The 11,808-nt window shown below is 49.6% G+C and overlaps 1 long non-coding RNA gene across 1 annotated transcript; it reads left to right on the forward strand.

Annotated features, from left to right (window-relative positions):
• Positions 1–9,536: 9,536 nt before the first annotated feature.
• LOC120676268 lies at positions 9,537–10,242 on the forward strand. Its single transcript, XR_005675747.1, has 2 exons — positions 9,537–9,929; positions 10,004–10,242. It is a non-coding gene; the product is annotated as an uncharacterized LOC120676268 (long non-coding RNA).
• The last annotated feature ends 1,566 nt before the right edge of the window (positions 10,243–11,808 follow it).

The following is an 11,808-nucleotide window of genomic DNA, read 5'->3' on the forward strand; positions in this document are numbered from 1 at the left end:
TTGTCAGCCATCTGGAACAGGGCAAGAACCAGTGGTGAGCGTTTGTGTGAAGGAAGGGTTAAGGAAGGAATAATCTTAGTGTGAAAGGGCCTAAAAAACAGGGTTTCGCTCCTAGGGTTACGTCCTACGGCCAACCTATGGCTCTGATACCACCTGAAGCGTCCCCTCAAATGAGAAGACTTAAATGTGATACAAAACACCAGTCCCAGGAGGCTGATGCCACATTTATTACATCAGATGGTTCATAACCGTACAAACCTTGGAGGACACTCGATACAGATAATGATAATAAGTAACCAGGCTACAACATAACACCAGACCGCAATCCACATGGGGTCTAACTCGGGCTCAGAGTACCGCGACAGCGAAGGCATCTCGACAGGGCCGGTTCCACAGGCAAGGTTGGGTGTAGAACGATAACCCTACTCGGCGTCGTCTGGTACGAAGTCTGGGTCTTCCTCTGTAAAAAGTAAGAATGGGATGAGTACAAACGTACTCAGCAAGTCCAAACACACCCACGGAGGGGGTTATATCAGAATGACATGCTCAGGTAAAACAAGAATAAGGTTATGGCTCGGAAAGCTAAATTTTATGCAGGGGTTCGTTTAGTCAAAAATATTTCAGAAACCAGTTTGTATATTGAATAACACGGAGTTCAAGTTTTAAACTGCTACCGGACTCCCCGTCCGTCGTAGCACACGGCACAATTGCCAGACACGATTTCGAAACAACTCACGCTATCCCATCCCCAAAGAAACACTAGTTATGTGACCACACCGTAACTCGCCCAATACCGTGGGCACGGCTATTCGAATAGCTTTTAACTCTGCAGAGGTGTGCAACTTTACCCACAAGCGGGTTACCACAACACGAACACCGTAGTGTCGGTGTAGATCCCGACATAGCCATTACCCACCTTAGCTAAACCAGACTAGCCATCACGGGATGCACCAAGGGGTCATCGATTGTTCACTTAGGTATAACCGGGCATAAGTCACTCGGGGCTTATCCTTTCTCCTTAGTCACCCGTTGCTCTCAGCTCTCCTGATGGCTATCAAATTAACTAGTGGGATTTATGCTAAGCCGTTGCCCATTCAACGGTCGAGTGGTTTGCACGATAATGGAGTTAGGTGAGATGACACACCAACTCGGTCCTTAGACACGACAAGATGGATATCTCCCTTCTTTGCCCTGCCACATTGGCACGAGCACACCAAATGGCAAATCCGTAGAAATGCCATCCATCCCGTCTAAACTTTCTTTACAAAAACACCACATTTATTTCATCCCACATACGCACACATTTTCTTTATAAAAATAAATCGTATTATGAGTAAAGTCCTAATCATTCTAATATCGATTAACGTCCAAGCGAAATCAGACATTAATCTAGGTGGTCAAGGAATGGTCATCACAAATCAAGGGGTGTCTATCCAACCGTGTTTTTATGCAAGCCAAACATATGCAATTCTTGTAAAGCAGGCCATTGGGTTGTGTTTATAAAAACTAGGACAGAAACATGCATCAAAGGATGGGATTGAACTTGCCGTCTTCGTAGCCTTCTGGGATGTCCTGTCCTTCGGGCTCGGGGTCATGGAATGGGTCCTCGTTTACCTGCTCATAGCACTGCTCGTTGACGGGCTCTCCTTCATTCACTCCGTAGTCTACAGCGTACACAAACAAGCACACAATCAATACACAGAAAATAAAGATCTACCGTTGAGCTCGAATCGGGAACACATAAGATATGGAGTACGGAGTAATATATTTGGGTGGATTCTTAATGGCATGGCCAATACCAGGTTAGGAAAGGTGTGGTAGAGTTTCGGGTTGATCAGAGTTCGATTGGTGCATGAAATGATAGGTTAATCAAAGGTCTAGGGTTAAATAAAGGTCCAGGGGCCTATTTGTAATTAAATTTAAGAGGGTAGGGGCTTGGTTTGTAATTTAGAAATTATTTGAGTTATTCTAAAAAGGGTCAGGGGCTTAGTTGTAAATGTTTTCATAAGGTGGGAGGATCTGTTTTGAAATATAATAAAAGAAGGGGTTTCTTTGGCAAAAAGGTCAAAATGTGGGAGGTTTCTTTACTAAATAGGGGAAAGGCTAGGGGGTTTTGGGCATATTGCCCTGTCCTCTTCCTCCCCCCGCGCTGGGAAACAGGGGAGGGAGCCGGCGCTCGTCGGCGGCTCCAAATCCAGCGGCCAGGGCCTCGGGGGTGGCTCCGGGGTGAGGGGAAAGAGAGAGTGGGCCCTGCGGGGTCGATCCCCGGCCGCAACTTGGTCCGAGGAGGCCTGAGATGGCCCGGCCACAGCGGCCGGCGGCGGCGGGCGGTGGTGGCCCTGGACTGGTAATCCCGAGGGGCGGCGGCGGTCAAGAGGAGGGGGAGGAGCACCAGTGGGCCTCGGTGGTGCCCAATCCTACCTTGATTCGGGCCTAGGGGCAGTAGAGAGAGGAGCTCCACGGTGGCCGGTGGCTGCAAAGGCGAGCAGCGGCGCTGCAAGCTAGGAGAGGGAGGCTGGAGGTGGCAGTGGGGTGCTGGGGCTCGGAAGAAGCTGTGCGGCGGTGGCGGTGGAGCTCGGGGAGGGTTTTTATAGGCGAGCAAGGCGGTGCCGGCTTGGCGGGACGCGGGCGGAGGTCGGCGGCCGAGTTAATGGCGGTGGGGGCCGGCTCGGTGCTGTGCGGGCGTCCACGGCGAGCTGAGGCGAGGTGTGCGCTGGTGATGTGACGGCTCGACAGGCGGCGCTGTGCGTCGTCAACGGCGGCAGTGGGCGGCGAGGTGACGCGAGGCGGCAACCGTCGCAGGCGGCGCTGTGCCAAGGTCGCCGGCGCTGTGCGCCCAGGGCGACGGCGTGTGCGAGCGGGTCAGTGATGCGGCTGGAGAAGTGACGCGTCGAGGGCAGAGGCAAGCGGCGGGGCGGTGCACGAGGGGTGTTGGGCGAGCGGGACCGAATGGCGTGGTGCTGCGTGCGCGGGTGCGGCCAGGCGGCCGTGGCGTAGCGCGGGCGTGTGGGTGGAGTAGGGAGCGCGCGCGGCGATGGCGTGGCACGGCTGCGCGGCTGACGTTGCGGTGTGCACGTCTCGGCTCGCCGCGGCGCGGCTAGCGCGTGCACGCACACGTGCGCATGGGCGGCGGCGAGCTGCTGCTGCTGCGCGGGTGGGCGAGGAGGCCGCGGGGCGCTTGGTGCGGTGGGCCAGGGGTGCGCGCGCGGAGGAGAAGGGAAGCAGGGCCGGCGTGCTCGGGGAAGAAAGGGAAGGGAGGGCCGAGCGCGCGGGGGAGAGAGAAGAGAGGGAGGAGAGAGGAAAAGAAAGGAAAAGGAAAAAGAAAAATGGGAGAGAAAAAAGAAAAGGAGGGCAGAGAGAGAAAGAAGAGAGAGGGGGAGGGAATCGCGCCGGAACCGGCGCCCGGTCGGCCACGCGCGGTGCTTGGGCGCGCATGAGCGCGACGCGCGGGTCGAGGGAGAAACAGGGCGGTGGATTTGGCTGTCGGGGTTGGGTCCAACAGGGATCGGGAGATCGGGCGGAAAAAGGGAGGGTTATGGGAAACTTGAGCTCAACGATGAACACAAGGTTTGGCAACTAATTAACGCACGATTTAATTTAGCGGATTTTTGGGATGCTACACTGTCTCACGCGAAACTACTTGCCGCCGCGTCGTCGCCGCGCCGCCGCCGCTTCTCGCCGTTGTAGCGAAAATGGCCTCTCATGCCATATTTCAATATAATGTTTTGGCGATTGATGACACACACAACACTTGGACTAATATATGTGTTAAGATAATCATTATCAGGCTTATAGGTCCAAGGGATGAAAAGATACAAAACCCCGAATAAATCAGGTCGAAAGGACCAAGACAGAGGTAAATTGTTCTCACCGGTTAAACCGACGTGAGGCAATTTACACTCATCGGTGCAATGGGCTCCGTGGAGACCAAGTCAGCAGAATGCACCGGTTGAACCGACGACGGGAAAAATGAAGGCGTCGGTGCAATGGACCCAGAAGCTGAGGCTAGGGTTTAGCACCAGTTAAACCGACTATGCTCAAAATTGAGCGTCGGTGCAGTTGTCCAGAGACTCCATTTTTCGTGGTTTCTGTGCTTGCACTCACCGGTTAAACCGACGGTGATTTCAAGAGCGTCGGTCGATTGATCAAGTAGCCGTTGGAAGACTGTAACGGTTAGAAGAAGGGAAAGTACACTCACCGGTTAATCCGGTGTTGGCAAAACTGGAGCGTCGGTTTAACCGACGTTAAGAATTTTTGTCAGCCTTTCCCAACGGCTCTTTTGGGGTGTGTTGCCTATATATATACCCCTAAGGCCGGGTCATTTGAGGTTGCTGGAGTTGCTGGAAGCTTACTACACTTGAAGAACATCTCCAACCACATTAGAGCTTCATTGTACATCATATAGGCTTAAGCACACTTGTGAGAGTGCTTAGTGCTTGTTTAGGCTTAGTTCTTGAGAGAACTAGCTTGAGAGAAAGTCTTGTTGCGGCAAGCATCTTGTGTACTCGTCGTGTGACCCTCCGACTTGGTGTGGAGAGGCAACGACACTTTGAGCGGGGAAAGAGACCCCTCTTGGTGAGAAGCTCCAATAGTGAAGACGGTGCCGTTGGTGACGCTTCGAGAGAGACGGTGGAGGTGGCCTTGTCTTGGTGACTAGGGGTCACTTAGCCTTTGCTTGCCGGGAGCCTTGGTGGCGAACGCAAAACGGTGATCAAGCGAAGAGACTTGGCATCACACTTGTTCGTATTGGACAAGTGACCGTGGACGTAGGGAGGGACTTGGTGTCCTAATTGAACCACGTTAAATCGTGTGTCTTGGTGTCTTCACGGGAGTTTGCATATTCTCTCCCTTACCTCTTTACTTACCGTATTACATTTCCGCATTTACTCTATCTTGCGTACCTTTACTTTCCTAGTTAGTTTGATTAGGATTGGCTATAGGTTGCAAGTCTTTTAGGGGTAAGTAGAGAGGAGCAGAGATAAACCTTAGTCATAACTAGCATGTGTATGACGTGTTAGGTTTATCTCATGCAAATAGATTGAGCCCTAGGATAGAAAGCGATTAGCGACCCTATTCACCCCCTCCCCCCTCTAGGGTCGGACACCTCGGTGATCCTTACAGCCGTTGCGCGCTCCGTCTCAGCCTCTAACCCGCCTTCCCGAGCACCTAGATAGGTCCGCGACCTCGCTCCCATCCTCCCCGTCCAAACCGTGCGCAAAACCGCGGCCGAATTCGCGTGCTTGCGAATCGCCGGCGACCCTGCCGCCACGCTAGCTCGCCGCCGGCACTCAGCGCCGCCACCAGCCGCCCCCTTCTCCTCTGAGCCACCGGATCCGAATCGAACGGCTGAGATTAGATCCAATCCCAGGTCAAACCCCAGGGTACCGGTCAACCCGGGCACTTTTGTAAAAGAGCCCCTGAATTTTGATTAAATCAATCCCAGATCCAGCTTAATTCAAAAATATTTATGAAAGAGTCCTTTTATTTCTGTTTAAACCCCTGCTCTTTTATAAAATCATACCCGCCGTCCTTAGTTGATAGTTTTGCTTCCTAGTCCCTGTAAATTAGGTTTAATTATGTTCAGACCCTCGGTTTCTTTACCAGAGCCCCTGTTCTTTTAATTTCTTCGCAAATAAACCCCTAGAACCCTGTTTGGCCATAACTTTCTCGTTTTAACTCTGTTTTAAGCGATTCTTGCGCTCACGTGATCGTTGTAATGTGTACAATAGTTCTAAAATGTTGTTTTGTACTGTTTATATGGATTGGTGTATTGTTTGTTATTTATTGCATTTGTTTGCTTGTATGTACGTGTGCGATAGACGATACGCAGTTCGAGCAGCAGCTCGAGCAAGGATTTGGAGACGAGCAGTAGCAGTTTGAAGAAGGCAAGTGGACCCTTGATTATCTTTTTGTCACAAATTTATTCACAAATTATTCACATTTACTTTATTACATGCATGAGTTTATAATATGATGGGAACCCAACTAAGAATATACCTAGTTTACTTTGTCCATCCTTGATCAACTTGGGTACTTTATTTATGTTGGGTAGCTATGCTAGTCGCTTATACTTAGATCATGGTTAGAGATACTTGATACAAATGCTACATATGTTACTTCATGTTCTATGGTTAATGTTGTTAAACAAGATCGTATGTTTTAATTGGAATATGGAGAACCACCCAGGAAAACAGTACAACCACAATACTACATGGCTCTGGTCTTGGCTAATTAATTGGAGGCTCTAGTTTGTGACAGTCTTACCGAAAGGGCAAGAGGGGGTGCATTGACAGAGTATAGCTCGGTCCTCTTGGGGTAGCGGCCTTTGCTAAGGAGGTGACCATTAGGGAGGGTTATGACCGCTTTGGCTTGAAATCTTGGCGGATTATCATGAGTTAGGGAATCTTTGTAAAGACCTCGTGCTGAACCTCTCGCCACCCACCAAAGAGAGTGTTTAAGGGCCTTGCAAACCCGGACGACACAGGAGAACATGAATTGTGGGTAAAGTGTACAATTTCTGTATAGTGTAATACTGATATTGTAAGGATCACCGGGGTGTCCGACCCTAGAGGGGGAGGGGGTGAATAGGGTCGCTAATCGATTTTTTTAAACTAGGGCTCAATCTAATTGCATAAGATAAACCTAACACGTCCTACACATGCTATTTATGACTAAGGTTTATCTATGCTACTCTCTACTTACCCCAAAAGACTTGCAACCTATAGCCAATCCTAATCAAACTAACTAGGAAAGTAAAGGTAAGCAAGAAAGAGTAAATGCGGAAACGTAATGCGGTAAGTAAAGCGGTAAGGGAGAGGATATGCAAACTCCCGTGAAGACACCAAGACACACAATTTAACGTGGTTCGGTTAGGACACCAAAGTCCCTCCCTACGTCCACGGCCACTTGCTCACAAAGAACAAGTGTGATGCCGAGTCTCTTCGCTTGATCACCGTCTTGCCACGCCTCCAAGGCTCCCGACAAGCAAAGGCTAAGTGACGCCAAGTCACAAAGACGAGGTCACCGCCACCGTCTATCTCGAAGCGTCACCACGGCACCGTCTTCACTATCTTGGAGCTTTAACACCAAGTAGGGGCCTCCTTCCCCGCACAAAGTGTCGTTGCCACTCCACACCAAGTCGGAGGGTCACACGACGAGTACACAAGGTGCTTGCCGCAGCAAGGCTTTCTCTCAAGCTAGTTCTCTCAAGAACTAAGCCTAAACAAGCACTAAGCACTCTCACAAGTGTGCTTAAGCCTATATGATTTACAATGAAGCTCTATGGTGGTTGGAGATGATCTTTAGCTCTTGTATACTTCCTTGAACTCCAGCACTCTCAAATGACCCGGCCTTGGGGGTATATATAGGCAGCACAAGCAAATATAGCCGTTGGAGAAAAGCTGCCAGAAATGTGCTTAACGCCGGTTAATCCGACGTACCCCAAAAGCCATCATCGGTTTAACCGGTGTATGTAAATTGCCACTTGAAAAACTAGCCGTTAGCAATTAACCGGTGTATCGCCAGTTTAACTGATGCAATCAACCGGTGTATGTAAAATTAGCGTCGGTTTAACCGGTGATTGTAACTTCTTCACGTTCCTCCAAAAACCACCTCTCTGGACAACTGAACCGATGCAATTGACCGATGCATCGTCGGTTCAACCGGTGTATGTATTTTCATCGGTCTTCGTTTGGCAATGCACCGACGTATGCATTTTCTTCAACGTCGGTTAATCCGGTGAGTGTATCTTCAGTTTCCAGCTTTTGGACAATTACACCGGCGTGTGTCTTTTCCTTAACATCGGTTCAACCGGTGTATTGAATTTCTTCACAGTCTCTTCGATTCTTGTCCTTTGGACCGAAGAGGTTTCAGGGCGCTGCCCTGAGACCCGCGAATTTCCTACGGGCCTAGCTACGCCTATCTTCTCTTTGTCATCACTTGAACCTAAAAGCCTGAGAATGGTTTTCTTAACAATCATATTAGTCCAAGTGTTGTGTTGTCTATATCAATCACCAAAACATTATATTGAAATATGGCATGAGAGGCCATTTTCGCTACATGATATATCAGCCGTGCTCACGGTCAAGAGTGACTTGGACCCTCACATGATAATTGAACTTGAAGATGATCTAAATTGATGCTTTATTTATGATGTTGTTGATGGTTACTTCATATGCTTATTTGTGGGTTAATGGTATAAAATTACACTTAGTGCTTGCTAATAAAATTTGCCCAATTAAAATTGCTCATCGCAGTCAAACTATGTCAGCTTTACACTTGACTTAGCCTTGCATGTAATATAGTTGTTTCCCTACCATTTATGGAGTACCAACCATAAGTGTACTCATCCTTGCATAACGCTGCGTTAAGACCAAGATAATAATTGCCCGGAGTATCCTGAAGACTTTAAAGATTTCTAGGCGTATGCCTCCTAGTCAACTGCCTGTGAAGACGATGATTCCGCTATTTACTCTGAGACGTTATTTATTTGTTTAAGATTAAGACTGTCGGTCATGTAATAATGTTCTTATACTCTCTTTCGTATGGCATTGTAATGGTATTTCACTTTATTTGTCTATCGTGTGTATGGAACATGATCTTGGCATACATACAAGATGCATTTCGGTTTTCCTCATAAACCGGGTGTGACAAGATAGATATGGAACCGTTAGTACTCTATTAACCACCGTCATATGGGGTCCGCTTGTCAGTCACCCATCCCTCTTCTTCCCCCTCTCCCCGATTCCCTCTTCTTCCTCTCTCTCGCCCCGATTCCCAGCGCTGCCCGGCCTCACGCCGGCCGTCCCTGCCCGAGGCCCGTCCCGGCCTCACGCCGGCCGTCCCTGCCCGAGGCCCGTCCCGGCCCGCGCTCTGCCTCCGCCTCGTGCTTCGCCCGCGCCGCCCGAGCTTCGCCGGCGGCTACACTCCGCCCGAGCCGCGGCCGCGCGCCGCCCGCACCGGCAACCACGCTCCGCCCGCGCCGCGGCCACCCTCTGCCCGAGCTCCGCAAGCGCCGCCAGAGCTCCTCCGCGGCTGCGCACCGTCCGCCCGAGCTCGTGGGGAGAAGGACGCGCGAGAAACTGGAAGTGACAGAGACGAACGGTAGCGAACTGGTTCGATGGAATTGGTCGAGCGAGCTCATCCCGCATATTGAGCGAATATTCGCTCGCGGGGATGGCTCCGTTCACACATCCGCGAACCAAATGAAGGAGGGAGCCGCTCCATCTCATTTCGCTCCCCAACCAAACGCACCCTTCAAAAATGTCATGCTCATTATTATGGATGCGAGAGAACTGGAGCGGTGCATGAAGTGCTGATCAACCAAGCAAGAGGGATCTCAGGTCCGGCTAGCTCGGAGCGGCCATGGGCGGTGGCGGGGGCAGCGATGTAATAAGTTTTAGAAAACCCCTCGACTGGATCGTAAATTCGTAATCCAAGTATTTGCAAAAGATCCCAAAAATATTACAAAAGGATCCTAGATTAGATCGCCATCCGAATATTTACACTCACTATTTTCTAAAAAGCCCCCTGAAACGGGTGTCATGGGACCTCTTCCCTTCCGCTCCGGCGCCGTCGTCGCCGACAACCGACCCGCGCTCCTCGTCCGGATCTCCCTTTACCCTTCCCCGTAGGTTCCGTCCTGCCTCGTCCCCTCCTACCCGTCTCTCCTCCGCCATTGCCAGCCCCGGTCATGTAGGCGGGCATGCGCAGGAATCCTGGGCCAGCAGTCTGGGGGGGCCATCCCGAACACCAGCAGCCAAGCCCAGAATGGCTTCCTCGTCGCCTCCGCCAGCCCAGAATGTAAGGCTAAGGTTTGATTGCTACCGTGAGATCGCGAGAGGGTTTCCCACGATCGTCAATACCACCAGCCACCGGCGCCGGCAACCGAGACGGCGCCCACATGGTTGCTCGCAGCACGCTCTGATGAGGTAATCTGTTCGTAAAGCGACATACAGTTTGTGCCTGTAACCTGTTTGTTGAAATGTGCTCATGTCCCCTGTAGAGAGAATGCGCTTGCCTTAACTGCGCCCAAGCATCATCATCAGCGGTGTTGCCGTGTTGATACACTCCATGCGGCAAAGGGATCAGCGGTGGATGGGAGTATGGAACTATGGGTGATCGCCTATCTATGCTTCTTAAAGTGCCCTTTCGAATGGGTTTGAAGGGCATGATTGCTTGAGTGTCAAAATGTGCCCTGCTAAATATGGGCATATCAATAAATTTTGGCATTCATTCAGTTAATTGCCACCTCCCCACCCCAACTAGGGATGAAAGCGGGAATCGGAAAATCCCGTACCGACCGACACCGTATACCGAAAATACCGATCATATTTCGTTTTTGCAGGCAAAAACAGGAACAGAAACAGGGAAAAAACAGAAACGAAATCAGAAAGAGGATATTTCCGACCATATTCGCGGATCTCATATATACACAGGAAAATTTCCGCGGTATTTGTCGAATTTGTACAGACCAAACTTAGTATTGGGCCCACAGCCTATTGCCCGCTCCGCCACCCACCCACCCCGCGTCCAGCGGCCCACAGCCCACCTCCACTGTCAACGTTGACCCCAACCCCCAAAAAATGGCATGACTCAAATTGGCAATGTTCTCCGTTTAAAAAAAATTGGCAACGTTCACAGCGCCCACATTTTGGCTGTTTGTGCCAATTCCCACTTCTGGTACTTGTATTTTGGCACCAAATCAATCAATGGTTAAAATTTTGGCTATCTCATTTTGGCATCCAACCAATTGCTATTCCTGCCCACGTTTTGGCAAATAAATTTGGAAGGCCCATATTTTGGCATACCCATGATTTGGTAGCACAAATTTTGGAACCCAACCAACCAATCAGGCTCAAAATGCTTGTGGTAATGTATTGGTGTATGTGTTGAATGAAGGGAGAACTGGTTAAGGTAGTAGAGCTTGCTTATCAATGTGATGAGACGCAAGCATAGTATGTGATTGAATTCTGAATTTTGTTGGATTTCCCATATTTAGGGCTGCCCAACCAAGATTTGCGATGGATGCTGACAGGCTCTGCCTGCTACAAGGCTCTGTTTCTGTACTGCAATGAAGAACTGCTGGAACGTGAAGGACTGAAGGGTATACAGTTTCTTAATGCTTGTGCCAAAATGCAATCTGCAGTCATCGGATGTTTGCAGTATCTTACTGACCAATCTGTGGTCATTGCAGTGTCTTACCTATCGTGCTGTGATGACTTGATGATTCTGTCTGAGCGAAATCAAAGCTTGAACTCCGTATATGTAGTGATTCAGGTTGTCCTTCCCCATTTTCTTTCTTCTCCACTATACATGGCTATAAGGTAATGGACAATATTTTGTTTCTTACTTGTTGCATGAATATAAGCCGGCATTATTAGATAGCAGTACAGGGAATGGATGGTAGCAAAGTATCAAGGCAATGGGGATGAATACTATGGTAAGCCAAAACTCTTGCTGGTATCAATATATATCTGATGATTAGTATTTTCTAATTGCGAACATTATGCATTAGCATGGTTAGAACTTTCAATGCGTTGTTTATTGTTAGGTCCAGTTCTAGAGCATAGTTGTACAGTGGCACATTCATGTTAGTTGCTAGGAAATAAGAATTTTGGTGCGTAATAAAGCATGTGTTTGGTTTGGAGATGGGTTGGGTCCATCCCTATTTTCGGGGTTGGGTCCAACCCACCTAGTGTTTGGTTAAAGGGTTGGGTTGGTTCCAATTTTCTGTTTGATTCGGAGTCTACATATGTCGGCTGAGATGACGGTTTTCAACACCGTTAGATAACTTTTTGCGGGGCTAAC

The sequence above is a fragment of the Panicum virgatum genome, chromosome 5N (assembly GCF_016808335.1).
Source record: "Panicum virgatum strain AP13 chromosome 5N, P.virgatum_v5, whole genome shotgun sequence".
NCBI classification, from domain to species: Eukaryota; Viridiplantae; Streptophyta; class Magnoliopsida; order Poales; family Poaceae; genus Panicum; species Panicum virgatum.